The 19,668-nt window shown below is 40.0% G+C and overlaps 1 protein-coding gene across 6 annotated transcripts in view; it reads right to left on the reverse strand.

Annotated features, from left to right (window-relative positions):
• LOC141488396 (transmembrane domain-containing protein TMIGD3-like) overlaps positions 1–18,595 on the reverse strand; it is an 81,696-nt gene extending 63,101 nt beyond the window's left edge. For 2 of the 6 annotated variants that reach the window (XM_074188421.1, XM_074188423.1), the window contains exons 1-2: positions 18,407–18,595; positions 7,747–7,863 (exon numbers count right to left, since the gene is read on the reverse strand). The gene's annotated coding sequence lies outside the window, so the exon portion shown is untranslated. Of the gene's footprint in view, positions 1–7,746; positions 7,864–17,569; positions 17,664–18,406 lie in introns of those variants that run through there. The other 4 variants (XM_074188424.1, XM_074188425.1, XM_074188426.1 and 1 more) reach the window with 3 other exon arrangements.
• Between the last annotated feature and the right edge of the window lie 1,073 nt (positions 18,596–19,668).

Genomic DNA, 19,668 nt, shown 5'->3' on the forward strand with positions numbered 1-19,668 from the left:
ATATGATATAATTAAAAATACAATATGTTGCATATTATACATTCTTTCACATATTATTTCTACATGTGCACATACATGTAGAAATACATGCATACACACTCCTGCCTATTCATATATGCACACATATACTTGTATTTATATATTTTCTGATTGAGACAGAGTTTCCAGGAGGAGACTGCCAAACTATGCTCCACATATGGAGTTGTCACATTCAGTTCTGGGCTCCATATAGTAGGAGATCAATGATAAGCAGCAGATTGAACAAAGAGGGCAACTGGGAGAAACGAAGGCTGAAGAAACTGAGGACACAGGAGAGTTGCCTGAAAGTATCTTGTGAGAAGGGGGAGGGATAAAGATTTATTAAGCACCTACTCTGCCAGGCATCTTTGCAATTAATATTTCTTTTGATGCTTACAACAGTTCTGCAAGAATAGGAGCTATTGATTTTCCCCATTTTACAGTTGAAGACACCGAGACAAAACAGGGCTTGGCAACTTGCTCAGGAACATACTACTATTAAGTGTCTGAGCTTGGATTTGAACTCGGGTCTTCCTGACTCCTACTCCACCACTCCATCCATTGCCATGTCTTTACTCTTGGTCCCATAAGGTGAATTGTTTCTTTTAGCTTCTTGGGGCACAGCTGAGAGTTGCATAGAGGTGAACATGGGGATTGATGCTGGGAAAGACTCCTTCACAGCTGTCCAAAAAGTTTGCAAGCAAAGCCTGGTGCCCACTTGTCAAGATTCTTTTTCTAGATGAATTTGGTTACCAAAGTCCTTATGACTGGCAATCTGATACATGAAATCAATCATCCAGCTTTGTTGAGTGAGGGTCTCAACCTCTTCTTTCCGCTCTTTCCTCAGCTCCCTCCCAAAAGACATTATATCACAGTCTATTTTTCAAGGCCAAGTGGGAAGGGCAAAAGACAGAGAAGTCATCTCAGTAGAGCTAGAGAAGCTGTCAACCCATTCCAGAGGAAATCCTATTCCAGCCAACCCATTCGCTTTAGACTGTGGGTGACTCTCTAAGGAGAGGTGGGGGTTCTGAAGGACACCGATATAAAGGCAGGTTGGGTAAAAATTACTGTGAAATTCAAGAGCAACCTGAAAAGAAAGCATGCCATCTGATTTCATTCATAACATTTTCATTCTTTAACATTATGTTTCCCAGGGAAACATCACTTGTTTATCAAGCTTGAGGGAGACAGAGCCAATCTGGAATGACTATCTTTTAAAGATGATTAAAACATCTAATTTAGTAACATGAGATGCAGAGGGATTATGATCATTTAAGTAAAAATGCAGAACTCATAATTTTTTTGTGGAATCATTTAAACATCTATTTATTCCATTTGCAATATCATAGATCATTTCTGTCTGGTTTTCTTCTTAACCAAGTAACTTCTTTTGAGATCTATAATCTTATCTCTCAGACCATTTGTTCATTACTTATATGCTTCTGTGACAATTCTAACTCATTTTTTTGTTTTAGATTTTTCAAGGCAATGGGGTTAAGTGGCTTGCCCAAAGCCACACGGCTGGGTAATTATTAAGTGTCTGAGGCCAGATTTGAACTCAGGTACTCCTGACTCCAAGGCCAGTGATCTATCCACTGTGCCACCTAGCCGCCTCTCTAACTCATTTTTAAAAAAAGTTTCATTAGAAAGCTAAAATGCCATTAATATGTGTTGTGTGCACACACATATATGCATTCATATGTATAATATACACATGGATAAAGAGACAGAAAGATAGCAAACAGATAGATAGATAGATGGTATTTTTGAGGGGATTGTTATCACAAAATTTGTACCAATCTCACCAAAAGTCTTGACTTGTCTTTCTGGCTGACCCTAATTCAGGTTTTTTTTTTATCTTCATATACTCATTTATTGCATACCTTACTACTTTTTTTTGGGGGGGGTCCTTGACATTTGACCTCATCATTGTTAAGAGCTCCCTCACCCAAGGTAGCCTGGCAATTTGTTTGTAATTTATGGTGTTGAGTGTTGCCTGGGCAGGCACAATTGTTTAAATCATTTGCCCATGCTTATAGAGCTGGCCTCTTATAAAACTTAGAACTCAAACCCAGTACTTCCTGCCTCCAAGGCAAGGTCTTCCATGATGTCACTGTAGGTATTTGCTAGCTCTGACCATGCCTCAAGCTGCACAAGTCAAAAAACATTTCTTCCCTTTGGGTCACTCAGGAACCAAGGCCACAATTTCTCCTATAGAAAACGTTATTCCTGCCTAGTCAAATCATTTTATATGCAAAACTATTTTTATCAAACAGGTGATAGCAGCACTTAATGATAGTGGAATATGAACAAAGAAAAAGGCTACAAAGTCCTATAGTCCCAGGAAGTATGCTCTCTTTTTTTTTTCATTTTGAGGTTGTTGTTTTTTTTATATTTATTCTCATTTTGTACAAATGTTTTTTTTACAAATTTTTTTACATTAATAAAATATTCTTGTTTAAGAGAAAATAAAATACCCCCTCCCCCCATAAATATAGACTTGCTTGAGCAATAAAGTAAAGGGGAGAGAAAAAAATTAAAATTACAAAAAATAATAGTAATAATTGTAGGTACGGCCAGGTGGCGCAATGGACGGAGCACCATCCCTGGAGCCATGAGCACCCGAGCCCACATCTGGCCCCAAAGATCCAACAATCACCCAGCCGTGTGACATGCAAGCCTCCCGAACCCCACTGCCCTTCAAAAAAACAAAAGAAAAAAGAAAAAAAAGCCAAAATAAAATAAAATAGCAATAATAGTAGGGGTGGCTGGGTGGCGGACAGAGCATTGGCCCTTGAGTCAGGAGCACCCGGGTCCAAATCCAGCCTCAGACAACCAACAATCACCCTGCTATGCTGCCCCAGACAGGCCACCCAGTCCCATTTGCCCTGCACCCCCCAAATAATAATAGTAATAATAATAAATGTATTTCAGTCTTTGTTCCAACACCAATAACTCTGTCACAGGTGGATCACATTCTTTATGATAAGTCCATAGCAAAAGTTACTTCCATATTTTTCCACCTTTGCCATTGCTGATCGCAACTCCCTCCTTTCTTATTTCTCCACTACCATGTACTACATTTTCTCTCTCTTTTCACTGACTCTGCTGTAGGGTAGCTGAGTGGCGCAGCAGATAGATCCCTGGTCCCAGGGCCAAGAGGCCCCGAGCCACCATACCACCCCTTAGGCCCAGCATAATCCAGGACAGGCCATCCAATCCCAGCTCCTTGCAAGAAGTAAAAAAAAAAATGTGTTATATCTGACCACTCTCCCCCCATGGTCCATCCTCTCCTCCATCACTCACATCCCCCCCCTTCCCCCACCCCCCCCTCCTTCTTACTCCAGATGTCTATACCCCATTGAGTATATATGCTGTTTCCTCTCCTAGCCACCTCTGATAAGAGCATTCCCCCTTGCCTTCCCCCCTTCCATATCATTGCAATAGCTCATTGTAATAAAGAAAAATCTTATTATATGGAATATCTTGGCCTATTCCCCCTCTCCTTTTTCTCCCATTCCATTTCCCTTTTTTTCTATTGACTCCATTTTTACACCATATTTTATCTTCGAATTCAGCTTTCTCCTGTGCTTCATCTATAAAAGCTCCTTCTACCTGCTCTATTAACTGAGAAGGTTCATATGAATATTATCAGTGTCATTTTTCTATGCAGGAATACATGCAGTTCATCATTAAGTCCCTCATATTTTCCCCCTCTCCTCCAATCTCTATGCTTCACCTGAGTCCTGTATCTGAAGATCAAACCTTCTGTTCAGCTTTGGCTATTCTAACAGGAACATTTGAAATTCCCCTGGTTCATTGGAAGTCCATCTTTTTCCCTGGAAGAGGACATTCAGCCTTGCTGGGTAGTTCATTCTTGGCTGCATTCTAACCTCTTTTGTCTTATTCAATGTAGTTGCTGCTAAGTCCTGTGTGATCCTGACTGCAGCTCCATGATATTTGAATTGTGTCCTTCTGGCTGCTTGTAATATTTTCTCTTTGATTTGGGAGTTCTGGAACTTTGCTATAATATTCCTAGGGGTTGGTCTTTTTGGATCTCTTTCTCAGGGGGATTGGTGGATTCTCTCCATTTCTATTTTGTCCTCTGCTTCTAGAATATCAGGGCAATTTTCCTGTAGTATTTCCTTGAAAATGATGTCAAGGCTCTTTTCCTGATCATGACTTTCAGGTATTCCAATAAATTTTAAATTATCTTTTCTAAGTCTGTTTTCCATATCAGTTGTTTTTTCAATGAGATATTTCACATTTTCTTCTAATTTTTCATTTTTTTTGTTTTGAAGTATTGATTCCTGATGTCTGGTAAATTCATCAATCTCCCTGAATTCTATTCTTTATCTGAAGGATTTGTTCTCCTCAGAGAGTTTTCTTATCTCTTTTTCCATTTGTCCAATTTTGCTTTTTAAAGCATTCTTCTCCTCAATAACTTTTTGAACTGTTTTATCCATTTGACCTAAGCTGGTTTTTAGCATGCTATTTTCTTCAGCATTTTTTTGGATTTCCTTGACTAAGCTGCTGACTTCATTTTCACGTTTTTCCTGCATCTCTCTCATTTCTTTTCCCAGTTTTTCTTCTAACTCCCTCATTTGATTTTCAAAGTCTTTTTTGAGCTCTGTCATAGCCTGATCCCAATTTCTGTTTTTCTTGGGAGTCTTTAGATGCAGGAGCTTCTGCTTCCTCATCTTCAGACTGGGTATATTGATCCTTCTTGGGATCATAGATAATGTATTTCTCAACAGTGTTCCTCTTGTTTCTCTGCTTGCTCATTTTCCCAGCCTAAGCCTGTTTGGGGGATGCTTCCTGAGCTTTTGGGACACTCCCACAAGGATCTCAGTGTGTGAGTCTCTGTCCTCCCTCCTGGTCTGTGAATGACCATATGTACCCCCCTCTGCCACGGGGCTGAGGTGGGGGGCCCTGCTGTTCTATGGGGGGGGGCCTAGACTTCAATCAGGATCTGAATGTGGTCAGAGCCCCAGAGTCCTGTTCCAGGGGCAGAGCGGAAGTATGCTCTTATCAGTGTATTGGGGAAGAGAGATATTTCTACCAACTCTGGCATCTACCAGGATAGGCTATGTCAGGGGATAGTTGGGTTTTTGTTCTATGATCTAGGGAGCATCTGAACTTTTTATTCTCCTAGAGTCCCTTCCAGATATCATGGCAATATGAATGTTTGTTTTCTTGGCTAACTTGGTAGACATCATGCAATCTTATCTTCCACTGTCTCTAACCTCCCTGTCTTGGGTATCTACCCAATACTAGCACAGCTAGTGTTATTGAACCAAGGAAAGTTGGTGAGGGGTAGAGGTTCTGCTGTCAACTGAGTTATGGCATTGGCAGGCAGTAGCCTTGGGCAATTGTACTAATTTAGGAAACTTCTATCCCACTTCTGAGGCTACCTATAGGCAGATAAAAGAAGAGAGAAGTCAAATTGACAATAGGTGGTAGGAGGGGGTTGACATTTGAGGGTTTGGTTATTCTTGGAGAGCTTGTGTATTTGGAAGGTGAGATAGATCCTGAGTTAGAAGAGACCTTGAAGACCATAGAGTCCAACCCTCCCATTAATGCTGGCAAAGTGGGCCTCAAGGGACCTCTGTGCCAGAACAATGGACATCTCTTTGTGGCTTTTGGATGTGTCTGTATGCTTCTGTATTGTGTGTTATCCCTAGGGAAGTTTCCTATATCAGGTCATGTTATGCCATCCCCAAGGTCCTGGGCAGAAAGGATGGAAGGATCATTGATTTAGAGTTGGAAAAGATCTTAAGAGACCAGTGTCTTCATTTTCCATAGGAAAAAAGTGAAACCCAGTGATAGGACCCAGGGCCTATGTCAGGGTTTGAATTTAAGTCTTCTCAACTACAAGTTTCGTGCTTTTCCTCAAGCCCAAAGATGTCTCTTATAAAAGAGACTCAGGAGCTGGATTCAGAATCTTAAAGGACTCAGGGTAGTGTTGAATTGATATCTCAAGGTCACAGTTCAATCTTTCAACTTTAATCCCAGAGATAAAAGTATTCTCCATCTTCAGTGGCGGGGTGGGGGTGGGGGGGGGCGGAGCAATAGTTGGAAGTTATGGGAGCCTGGTGACACTTTTTACCAAGTTGTATTTTTGATTCTGGCAGTAGCAAACACTGAGTTCAAATCTTACTTTAGCACTTTATTACCTTGGGAAAGTCCCTTTATTTCCCTAGGTCTCAGTTTCTTTATCTGTAAAAAAAGAGATTGGAATAGATAACCTTGGAGACCCCCTCAAGTTCTGGATCCATGATCTTAGGAAACTATGTCATATTTTTTGCCATGAGCTATGTAGATGTTCATTCAACAGAAGATATGAATTGTGCTTTTGTAATCCGGCCAGGGGTTTCCACCTTTGTCTCTAACAGTCCAAGCCTCTCAAAAAGTCCAAGAAGTTGCACACTGCTAGCACATTAAAAGCATTTAATAAATGATTATTGAATGAATGAATGAATGAATGAACGAACGAATGAAAAGGTCCCAGTGCTTATGATGCTTAGACAAGGGAGCAGATTTTTCCTAGGGGAAGCATTAGGATGGCAGAATTCCATGGCCTTTGTGGCAGGATATCCAATTATATCAGGAAACACAAATCCAGAAACACTTTTTAACCTCTCCCTTCCATTTGTCTCCCCCTCTCCTTTCTTTCCTTCCCAAGGGCATGACCCCCACCTAAATCTGTCATCTCACAATTTTGAAGTCCCTTGAAACCATGCCTAGAAGACCTGTGAGGACTAAATCCATCCTTGGCCATATTATATATTGGTAGAGAGTCTGTCCCTCCAATCAATCAACAAAAATTAAATAGGCATGGTACTAACAAATTCACTTTGTCGATTATTTCTTATATACTATCAAGGTGACAGACAGTCGTTCATTTGTGTCTGACTCTGTGACCCCATCAACATTTTTCATAGGATTTTCTTGGCAAAACTGCAAGGCATTTGCCATTCCCTTTTCCAGTGTGTTCCCATTTTACAGATGAGGAATTGAGGCAAATAGCAGTTAAACGACTTACCCAGGGTCACTCAGCTAAGTGTCTTAGGGTGGATTTGAACTCAGTTTCCTGACTCCAGATCTAGTGCACTATCCACTGCACCCCAGCTACCCCAGGTACCACATTAGGCAATGGAAATACAAAGATGAAATCTAAACAGTTTCTTCCCTCAAAGAATTTGCTATGTAGATGTTCGTTCAACAGAAGGCATGAACTGTCTGTTTGTAATCTGGCCAGGGACTTAATAAAAAATAATAAGAGCCAGCATTCATGTTAACACTTAAGGTTTTGCCATCATATAATGATCCCTACAACAATGCCTACCATTATCCTCATTTTACAAAGGAGGAAAGTTAGGCAAATAGAAGTTTCTGACTGTCCCACTGCCTTTCTGAGGCAGAATTTGAATCCAGGTCTTCCTGACTTCAGATCCAGGGTTCGATGCCCTACTTTGCCTTACTTGGCTTGCTGTTTTTGATTTGGACTTCTGGGTTGCTATTGCACACACATTTTATAAGAAGCCATGAATGAAGCCAGGTGTCATTTCTATAGAGTTGGAAGCCCTTCTTCCTTACCTTCAAAGAAACTCCCTCGAGTGACCCACAAAGATGATTCAGTCATAGCCGATGAGCAGCCAGCATTGACTCACATATCACCTTAAAAGAAATTACCTTTGGTTTCTGCACCTTTTACGACTTACCCACCTTGGGAGCTTGTGCCTCACGGCTGCACCTGGACCTGAAGTAATGTGATTGGCAAGCTGTGCGGCTGTGACAATGTAGTGCTTGATCCTTCCACCAGCTCAACCCCTTTCTGTGAAACTTTAAAAAACAAATAAGCACAAAATCACTGTTTGAAATATGAAGGTTGAATAGAAACCAATATGTGCAAAATCTTCTCACTGGAGTTTTATAAAAACTAAGTCAATGATGGATAGATAGATTAGACAGGTGAATGAATGGTTGGACAAAGATAGACAAGAGATGAGAGATAGATTTGCTATATATCTATCTATGTACACAGATGGAAGTGAAAGCAGTTTGTTCTGGGCCATGAATCTAATTCAAAAGGATTTCCAGGGAGAGAATGGACTTTTTCTGAAACAGGAGTTGGTCTGAGTTTCCTTTTAATTTTTTTTAAACTACTGAACCCACAAAACCCAAAATATAGCCAATCTGAGATATTCTAGAAAAATATGCTCACTACCTGTGTAATCTGTCAAGTATTAAGTACCTTGGGATAGAAAAGACAATCCCTACCCTTAAGGAATTTCCAATCTAATGTTGACCTTTGACAAATCACTTATCAATCTGGGCCCCATATTCCCTCACTCACCTCTAAAATGAAAGCGTTAGACTAGGGGCCTGCCAAGTCCCTTCCAACACTAAATCTATATAAGCCCCTTAAGAGTAGAGATTTCATTTGTTGTTTGCTAATCAATTGATTATCCAATGAGCCTCTACTCCATTTTTTCCTTGAACTCAAAGGAGGTAGGTAGCATTGCCACACAGCAATCTCTCACCTCTTCCAAGCACACTTACCTAGATCTTTACTTTGCTCCATCACACCCTACTTTGTATTTTACTTCTCTATGAAATGTTTCCTATTCTCCCTCCCTTCTACCTGAATGTAAACTCTTTAGGGACAAGTCTTTATGTCCAACACCTAGGGCCCTTAACCAATGTTTATCAAACTGAATTAAACTGAAACTATTTGAATTGATGTGATGGTCACAGAAAATGTTGGGACCAGGAATCTAAATGCAGACATTTGAATTCTGGTTTCTATTCTGCCACAATCACCCAATAATGACATCCATCATTTATAGGTCGAGTGTGTTGCAGTTTACAAAGCACTTTGTCAATAGTATCCCATTTGAGTCTCACAAACAGCTTGTAAAATATAGATCATTAGTATTCCTGAGTTATCAGGGAAGTGGAGGATGTTGAAGTGATTAGCCTACAGCAATGATGGAGGCAGGATCTGAATTCTAATCTTCCTGGCTGAACTCAATCAATACTCTTAAATCTAAGTCATTCAACTGCCTAGCCTTGTGTATTCAATTAGATAATCACTGGTCTTTCCTCATATGTGAAGTGTAGCAAACCTACAAACATTTCTCTAGGGGCAACTAGGTGGCAAGGTGGATAGAGCACCAGCCCTCAGTCAAGAGGACCCCCAAGTTCAAATGTGACCTCAGACACTTAATGATTGCCTAGCTGTGTGGCCTTGGGCAAGTCTCCACTGGCTTAAATTTTTAAAAAATTTAAAAAAATATTTCCCTAAAGTATGTAACCAGTAAAAATGTCCTTTCCTGAGTAGAGGCAATAAGCTAGAAAACATTGTTGAAGTGGGGTAGATAGGGGACCAACTTTGCCCAGAGACTCAAACTCTACTAGAGTCTTCCTCCCACTCCCTAGGGCAGTTTTTTTCCAAATTTGGGGAGGGGGGAGGAAGAGGAGTCACCTCTCTTATCCCCAAGGCTTGGAGGTTGAAAAATAATAGTGTGAGAATGGGGAGGGTGTGGGAAGAACTGAAATAACTATATGAGCGGAGCCAGGGAGAAATTGGTCATGTTCTCCCTTTCATTCAAACAGAATGGGAGGGAAAGTCCTGTTGCTATCAATCCAACTAGGAAAGTTGTCAAACAGAGTGGCGTCTGATGCATTGATTGAGGGCCCAGGCCTCAATGAGATAGATCTCTGAGCCAGATCACCAAGCCAGTTCTTCAGGATCTGCAATTCAGAGGAGGGAAAAAAAACCTCATTCAGAGGAAGAGGCTATTATAATACCATTTCATTTAGACCATTATGTCTGACCTACTCTAGGTATTGTGTATTGATTTTGTCTTGCCACTGGACTTCCATGACTCTGAAGGAGAGAGTGAGGCTGTCTGCTCTGCCTCATTTAAATCCAATTCAGGTACAAGTCAAGGCATTACCCTCATGATGTTACTGGTCGTCTTCAAGAAGGAAAGATGAATGACCAGAGCTGAGTATTCCCCTCCCCCACTTTTCTAAACAACCGAATAGCAGCTAAATGGTTCAATGGATAGTAGAACACAAGGCTTGGAGTTAAGGAAACCTGTGTTCATATCTATACTGACACACTTAGCGGTCTGTGACCATGGAGCAAGTCACTTAACCTCTGTTTTATCTTAAACCCACTGGAGAAGAAAAAGGGAAACCACTCCAGTATCTTTGCCAAGAAAATCCTTGGACAGTATTGGCACACTGTGGTCCACAGGTAGAATTAGACTTGACTGAACATCATAATTATGTTATCATATATATTAACAATGATAATAGGAAACATATATAGCTCTTTGAGGTTCATAAAGCTCTTTACAAATATCTCATTTTGTCCTCACTGTAACCCTAGGAAGTAAGCATTACATATTATACATCTCACACAGGTCATGTGCAGGCATTACATATTGCAAACATGTCACATGCATGGACATGTCCCTTTAACCTTCTTGGTCACCTCATTCCATACATCTTTAACTTCCCTTACACCATAAGAATTTAATATCCTGTCATGCCAATGCTACTTTTAAACATCCTCCTTCGCTTGATTCTCTACCATTTGGAGTCCATGCTACCTACGGGTGACAACTTTTTCTTATCATGCGCCACGAACCCTTGTTATTTGGAACTCCCAGTGTGCAACTCTCTCCACTGATACAGATCCATTCTTCTGGTACTTATACCTTATCCATGAGTTTAGAGTACCTACCCCAGGTAGGTTTAAAGTGAGTTTAGAGTACCTACCCCAGGTGTTCACATGGACTATTTGTGCCCAACCTGTGGTAGAGCATTAGAAGCCACAGCTGGACATTCTGCAATTTCTCTCAAACATAATGATGTCATTTTGTCCATAGTGAAGGACAAGAACCAACCAACCATACATACATACCCTGTAGCTTGTTGAATTATCTGAAAATGACTTGCCCAGGGTCACACAATGGGTATGGATCAAAGGCAGTATTAAAAATAAGCTTCTAAAAAGGGTAAAAACATTACTTGTACAAAAATATTTATAGCAGCCCTGTTTGTGGTGGCAAAGCATTGGAAATCAAGTAAATGTCCTTCAATTGGGGAATGGCTTAGCAAACTGTGGTATATGTATGTCATGGAACACTATTGTTCTATTAGAAACCAGGAGGGATGGGAATTCAGGGAAGCCTGGAGGAATTTGCATGAACTGATGCTGGGTGAGATGAGCAGAACCAGAAAAACACTGCACACCCTAACAGCAACATGGGAGTGATGATCAACCTTGAAACACTCACTCATTCCATCAGTGCAACAATCGGAAGCAATTTTGGGCTGTCTGCAAAGGAGAGTGCCATCTGTATCCAGATAAGGAGCTGTGGAGTTTGAACAAAGTTCAAGGACTATTTCCTTTAATTTAGGGAAAAAACAGATATCTTATTGTCTGATCTTGTTACCTCTTAGAATTCTTGTTCCTTCTCTAAGGATATGATTTCTCTCTCATCACACCCAATTTGGATCAAGGTACAACATGGAAACAAAGTAAAGACTGACAGATTGCTTTCCGGGGGGGGGGGGGTAAGATTGGGGGAAAATTGTAAAACTCAAATAATATCTTTAATAAAAATGAATAAAAAATAAAATAAGCTTCTTCTGAATTACAAGGTCGGCCCTATTCGCATTTTGCCACCCTACCTCAATTTAGTAAGATAGGTCTTGAAGAAATATTTGTTGACATCATTAAGTCTGCATCCTAATCTCCTAAAGAGATTAAAGAAAAGGGGGAAGACTTGTTTGTACAAAGCTAATTGTATCAACTCTTTTTGTAGTAGCAAAGAATTAGAAATTGAAGGCATGTCCATTAATTGAGGAATGACTGAATAAATTGTGATTGTGATGGAATACCATTGTCACAAGAAATGACAAATAGAGTGGTTTCAGAAAAACCCAGAAAAGCTTGTATGAACTGATACAAAGTAACATGAAAAGAAACAGGAGAACTTTATGCAGAGAATGAATACCTTACCTATTCTGTTTAAAGTAATGATCCACAACAATTCCAAAGAACCCATGATGAAAAATGCTATCCACCTCCCACAGAGAGAACTGAAGGAGAATGAAGCCTACTTTGTTCACTTTATTTTTCTTAATTTTAGTGTATGTGTGTTTTCGTTAGCCATTAACATAGTTAATACGTTAATGTTTTTCACAACTTTGTGTTTCTGTCAAATATACTGCTTACTTTCTCAAGGGGTGGGGAAGGACAGGAGAGAGAGAATTTAGAACTCAAAAATTTTAAAAATTGAATATTATAAATTTTAGCTAGGAAATATTTAACAAAATAAAAAAATGTTTTTAAAATAATTATTTATGAACTTCTAGCAAATACACAGACATTTCCTCTCTCTTCATTCTCCATGCCTCCACTATCTCCATTCTCAAATCTATTCTATATGCTGCTACCCCACTAATCATCTTAAACCCTACTTTTATCATGTAATTGTTTTTTTTCTACTTCAAAACTATAATTTCTTGTTAATTCCTACTGCATCACATCTAAATTCTTCTGCCTGGTTTTCAGGCCCCTCTATCATTTTGTCCTGCCCTATCCCATCTTCTTTGCTGTTATTACCCAAACAAAAGTCTCTTACTCAAGTCAGGCTCTTTACTTGTCTACTGCACACATCACACTGTTGTTTGTTTGGTTTTTTTTTTTTGCCTATGTGTTTTCATGAAATGATATCACCTTATAAAACTAAAGTTCATCCTCACAGCTGTGTGAGGTAATTAGTAGGGCAAATAACATTATCCTCATCTTACAGATGAGGAAATTGATTCTCTGAGAAAGGTAATGACTCACCTGTGAACACAGAGCTAATAGGATCTGAGTCAAGATTGATAGGTGGAAACAGTGGAGGCAGGAAGACCTGAATTCAAATGTGACCTCAGACACTAGCTGTGTGGCCCTAGACAAGTTTTCCTCAGTTTCTTCATCTGTCAAATGAGCTGAAGAAGGAAATGGAAAACCATTCCAATGTCTTTGTCAAGAAAATATCAAAATGAGATACCAAAGTGTCCAATGTACTCTATCTACTGTACCATCTTGAAACACACTCACTTCTGTCTCCATGTTTTACACACTTTAGAGCAATTTAGAAATTGATGTTCTTTTTGGGGAGAGTAACTAGAATACACAGTAGACTGACCTCTGGGCCTGGAGTCAGGAAAATCTGAGTTCAAATCCAGCCTCAGACATTTTTTCAGCTCGCTCTATAAACCTGGGCAAATCGTTTAACTTCTGCCTTCTTAAGACCAATAATAACAATAATCCCTATCTCAAGGCTGTTAGGAAGATGAAATGAGATAATATTTCTAAAGTACTTTGAAAACCTTAAAGCACTACATAAATGCTGGATAGTCATTTGGGCAAAGTCATCTTGTCCAGTGATCTCTAAACTTTTCTGATCATGCATGCTATCAATAAATTTCACATTATATATATATATATATATATATATATATATATATATATATACACAGAGAGATAAGATACATGTGTGCAGCTATATATGTATGTTTTTATATGTCTATCTGTACACACACGCACACACACACACACATTCTCCTAAATGAATCAGTGGATAAAGCACTGGGCTCAAATTTGACCTCAGACATTTACTAGCAAGTTACTAAACCTCTGTCTTAATCCACTGGAAAAGGAAATGGCAAACTGCCCCCCCCAAAAAAACCCCAAAGACAAAAAATAAATGAACTCATGGGACAATATTGGCATACCTTGATCTATAGGATTATGAAGAGTTAGACATCATTGAACAACTACTAAAGTATTATTGTGTATATTTTAAAACCTACACACATACACATCTAATTTTAAGGTAAGATATTTGCTCTGTCAGAAGAGAACCTCTGGGATTTGTTGAGAAGGATAATATTAACATGGTCAGAAAACTCACATTGGCAGCAGTGTGAAGGAAGGATCAAAAAAAAAAGGAGAGAATTGAGGAAGTCAGACCATTTAGAAATGATTACAATAGTTTGGGGAAGAGGTGAATCAGGGCTTCAGTGGTGTGGAGGAGAATGAATGTGAGATCGTGCAGGAGAAATGATAAGATCTGACAATTGTTTGAATTATGACGTGAGTGGAAGCGAAGGATGGTAGTGTCTTGGACAGTAATAGATAGGGAAGTTTCAAAGAAGGATGGATTTCATTGAAAAGATAACGTAATGAGATGTGCTATGCAGATTGCAACACATCTAAGCTACTTCATCCTGTGTGACTCATTCTCACCCACTAAAAATGAGAAGTGTGGGGTGGGGTCTTACTCACTGGCCATTGCCCCAAATCCCAGAAACTAGCATCTACTGAAGCCAGGAAGTCATCTGCAGCGGGGGAACAACTTGGGGAGAAGAAGGTGGAGGGACTTTTGCCTTAGGGTTCTGGGTCAGATAAGGTCATAACTGCTCTGAGGCTCTAACACACCTGTTGCAAGCCACAGGAGGCCAGTGATAGGGCTTGACAAAGTGGAAGAGTGTTGAGCCTGTGTATTTGTGTATTTTGGAAAGTGTGGGGGTACATCTTCCTACTCTGCCTCTAGTTAGTCACAACCCCCTGGGGGAATCATGGCATCGATCCCCAGGACTTCCGGGGCCCTTCTTTGGAGACTGACTTTGGAGTTCTGACTTTTAGTCTGATCAGAGTTCAAAATCCACCCAGGCTTTTGTGGACCAAAGAATCCTGGGTTAGCTTGCAGAATTTGTGTGCTTCTCTAAAACTATAAATTGCAAAATAATTGCAGAGGGAGTATCCTCACTGAGTTCCCTTGAGGAAATCACTGGTGTGGTACAAAAAAAGAAAAAAGAAAAGAAAAATTAGGGATAATAGCATATTCCTCTAGGTCTGAACTAGGAATCAAATTAGATATATACCAAGCGCTTTGTCAAAAGTCAAGTGTTATATAAATATGAGCTGGCATTATTACTTACACACAGTAACAACTTTTTCATTGATCGGTTGATCCAGTTACAGCCAATGGCAACCTCAGAACTTAAGATTCTAGAAATGATTCTTCAATCTGGCACAATCATCTATCTCCAAACATGCAATGACAGTTATCTGTTGCTACCACCCCCCCCCCCTTAACTCAGTATAATATATGTCATGTGAGTTCCTGCTGAGGCATTTCTAGAAAAACCTCTCTCCTCCTCCTCCTCTTCCTCCCCTTGCACCCTCTGAGCCTCAGTTACCATCTTCAGTCCTGTCCACTAGTCATTTGGCTCTAAGGGCCTTTGTCGGTGGCCTTGTTCTGGGACACCACTCCCTGAATGTGGAAAATAACACTTAAGGCTTTTCATCTTCAAAGCATCTCCCAGATAAACAAGCATTAATTTAGCCCGACACTCCCCTGTGCAGCTGGCCAGTCATTATTCTTGCTTTGCTCATCTCACTTCATAGAAGGACAGAAGGCAAGCACAGTGTGAGACCCAAGAACTCACCAATCTGCCCCTGGTCACAAGGTTAATCAGGAGATGGAAAGGAAGATCTCCAAACCCTTGCCTCCCCAGACAAAAATATTCTATCTTTTCTCCCCCCCACAGTTCAAAAACATTGGCAGCAATCGGCAGATTTCTCCCTTCAGGTTAGGCTGTCACCTTGTTTAGAAGGCAGTCTTTTTTCTGGAGATCTTTTTTTGATTTTCCTCAATCATCAGAGGTCTTCTCCCATTGAGTGTCAGCTAGGTGGTCCAGTGGATGGAGAACCCACCCTGGAGCCAAGGAAGACTTGTCTTCCTGTGTTCAATATGACCCTGGGCAAGTCATTTAATCCTATTGGCCTCAGTTTCCTCATCTGTCAAATGAGTTGGATAAAGAAATGGCAAACCACTCCAGTATCTTTGCCAAGAAAACCTCAAATGGGATCAATAAGAGTCAGATATGACTAATCCACAAAACAACTTCTCCCAAGGTCTTCCAGCCCCCACATTATTTTGTATTTACTTTCTATAAGAGAGGCAGTGTAGGGGGCAGCTAGGTGGTACAGTCAATAGAGCACCAGCTCTGGAGTCAGGAGAACCTGAGTTCAAATTCAGCCTCAGACACTTAAGAATTACCTAGCTGTGTGACCTTGGGAGAGCCACCTAACCCATTGCCTTGCAAAAGCCTAAAATAATAATAATAATAATAATAAAAAAGAGGCAGTTTGGTTTAATGGAGAAAGCTGTTCTTTTAGCTTATGAAAATCTGAGTCAAGGTCACATCTAACAAATACAATGTGATCTTGGGAACATCATTCAGCCCCTAAGTATACTGGATAGCTTTCTACGACTTTCTAAGACTAAGTGGCAGAGAAGGGACTGACCTGCACTGGTAAAAGGTATTTGCTAAACCAGGAATTACCTTTACCAATGAAATCACAGGTCCAGTCTCTCTGATTCCTTTAACATATACTTAGGTGTATATTTTGTATGTGATTATCTATTTGTTTATCCAAATAGAAGACTATATGCTCCTAAGGGCTGTTATTTTTATCCTTCTAAACCTAGTGCTTATCCCAATGCTTTGTATACAGTTGGCACTCATTAAATGCTTGAATTAAATTGAAGTTCCACATGAAGTCAAGCTCCAGGGTTCTACCACATATCTTCCATCATGTTTTGACTTTCTTTTCCTCCAAGACCCTGAACTAAAAATCCAGGACCACCCCCCAGATAGGATTAATACTGGAAACTGGAAGGAGTTTGTCTCCATCATGATAATTAAAACAGCCTAGATCAAATAGCAAATAACCCTTTATTATGAATTTTCCTGTTTTTCTTTGGTCTGCTCCCCTCCCCATGTCCCAATCAATCTATGAGCAAGTATTTTCGAAGCAGTACACCTAGTATCACCTAGGATTATAAGATAGTTATTGCTCACAAGCAGGTTTTTCCCAGCTAGTTATGGATAGCAGGGAAGACAAGACATGGACCCAGGTATGAGACAGGGTGATGTCACAAAAAGGACTCTGCATATGGGGTCTGTTTTTTTGTCTGTGGTGCTTACTGACCTTGTCTTTTACACTGAGTCTCATAAAATGCGAATACTTGCTCTTTTGGATTGTGAGGAAAACACTTTGCAAACCTTAAATTGCTACAGAAATGGGAGTTATTACTAGTAAAGATCAGTCCACTGATCAGTCCACTATTGTGTTTAATAAAGTGATTTTTTTCTTTTTAATTTTGAAGGTTGCTTCACTGCCAATCCCCACAAAATCTTTATTTTCCATTCCATTTCCCTGATTTACTCCTTTCCCTTCTTTCATCTAATTTCCCCTAGAGGCTCTCAAAATCAGGGCCAGGATCTTCTTGGTTCCAGAAAGAGTATAGATTCAAGGACTCAAAAGAACCATGAGTTATGTTTTTTTTAAACTAAACAACTTAAGCTCCTCCCCTCCCCAATGTGTTTTTTCCCAGTGGGCAGGGAGCCTAGTGTAACAACAACCTGTTCTGGCTGTTATTCTCATTCATTTTCCTACCTGGAACCTCCTTCCTTTCCTTCTCCAACAGAGGATACTTCCAGAGTTTCTGCAAACCCAAGCCTCTGTGCCAATTGGTGGAAACCTCTGCCAACTGCCATAGAACCTTCTATCCTTCCCATTCCATCATCCTCACCCTTCCCCCACCTTCCCCCAACCTCTCTAGAGACCTCTTTATATGGCAATAATGAAAAGGAAAAAATATCCTTTAATTCTTTAGTTGACTATCTGGGGCAAATAATTTCTAGTTGCCTACCAACAGCCTCCTATACCTATGCAGCTGGTTGTCCTACATTCATCTCAATATCAATATGAATTCAAGATCTTTCCCTGTAACTCTTCCTCCCTTTCCTAACTTCTGTATTTCTTCAGAGTACCACTATTAGGACCACTAAATTTAACAGCCTCAAAATCACTGTCAACTTTTCTCTCTCCCAATCCTGTGCTGAGGTTTGTTGAACAAAGTGACTAGAACATAAAGTTTAATAAACAACTTTTGGTTATTAATTGATTCACAATATCTCTGGAACCCATTCCCCTTCTCTCAGCTAATTCAAGTCCTCATCACTCACTTCATCTTTCCAGTAGCTTCCTAATGGGTCTTCCTGACTCAAATCTTCCTGTTTTCTAATCCATCTTCCGCACAGCTGACACACAGATATTCCTAAAGCCCAGATCTGACTATGTCACTCCTTTGACTTCCTCTTAGGATCTAATACAGACTCATTTGATTGATTTTTCAAACCCTTCCCAATATGACTCCAATCTATTTTTCTAGGCTTGTTATAACCATTACTCCCCCTTCATGTAATCTATAATCCAACCACATTGACTTACTTCTTGTTCTTTATACACTATATTTCATCAGACTGATGTCCTTGTTTTCAGGTCAGCCACCAGAGCCATAATTTAGGGGAGTAGCCCCCGTAGAGAACAAGCCAACATCCCTACCACTGCCAACTGCCAACAACTGCCATCAGTAGGACAGTCAAGGTAGCCTAACTGGAACAGCTAGGAACTCTGAGGAAAAGACAGGAAGTCCATGTGTCAGATGGGTCAAACCACTGACCATCCTCTCTCTTCAAACACTGGTGGACATGGCCCAGGATTCAAGAGCCCAGAAAAGGCAACACCCCACCCAAAGCACTAGCCCTGTTATCAGTCCAGTCCCCCACAACCATCATCCAAGGACTCAAAACTTGGGATAGATACAGGCAATTATCTCTGCCAATCCTTTAGTTCAGTCCCTTCCTGTTCAGTGGGCACTGCTTACTGAAGACCAGGAAAGTTCTCATAATCAAAGACTTTGGCATGGTCAAATAATTCACAGCCCAAACAAAATTTTGTTTGGAAAAGACTTTAAAGATGAATTACCCTTTCCTTTGCTGCTGAACTCTAAGGGCCATTGAACTTTTCCATCTCTTTCATAGCTAAATCCTGTCTGAACTGTCTTCCCTATTAATTAGATTGTGAGTTCTTTGAGAGCAGGAATTTTACTTTTCTATTTGATTTTCAAATAGATTTTGGCTGATATCTTTTTATTTTTAAATCTCTCACAGTTTTCCTCCTCTATTTGTCCCTGCCTTCCAGATAATCATCTCTTAAGACAAAGAATTTAAAAAAAGAGAAAAATATTTTTGCAAAACTAATCAATAGTAAGACAGCCAGCATTTATTTAAGCACTTGATGTTCATCCTTCGTAATTGAAGCTCTATTCCAAGAATTATGTGCTATATTTATATTATGAGCTAGGGATATAAAGAAAAGAAAAAACCAATCCTTTACCCAATGAACTAAAAAATTTTTGGAGGACACAATATACAAACAATAATCTACAAATGGTATATGTTTGATTACAGGATAAATGGGGGATAATCAAAAGAGGAAAGGCATTATTAACATCATTAATGGGGCAAGAAGACGCAGGGCCGGGGCAGGTTATGGTTAACCATAAAATCTTAGATGATATGCAATGCTCCACATCTGTGGAGTCCTATTCTTGTTAAGAAATGTGGGGGGGGGGGGCAGCTAGGTGGCACAGTGGATAAAGCACCAGCCCTGGAGTCAGGAGTACCTGGGTTCAAATCTGGTCTCAGACA

Source organism: Macrotis lagotis, chromosome 5 (genome assembly GCF_037893015.1).
Source record: "Macrotis lagotis isolate mMagLag1 chromosome 5, bilby.v1.9.chrom.fasta, whole genome shotgun sequence".
NCBI lineage: Eukaryota > Metazoa > Chordata > Mammalia > Peramelemorphia > Peramelidae > Macrotis > Macrotis lagotis.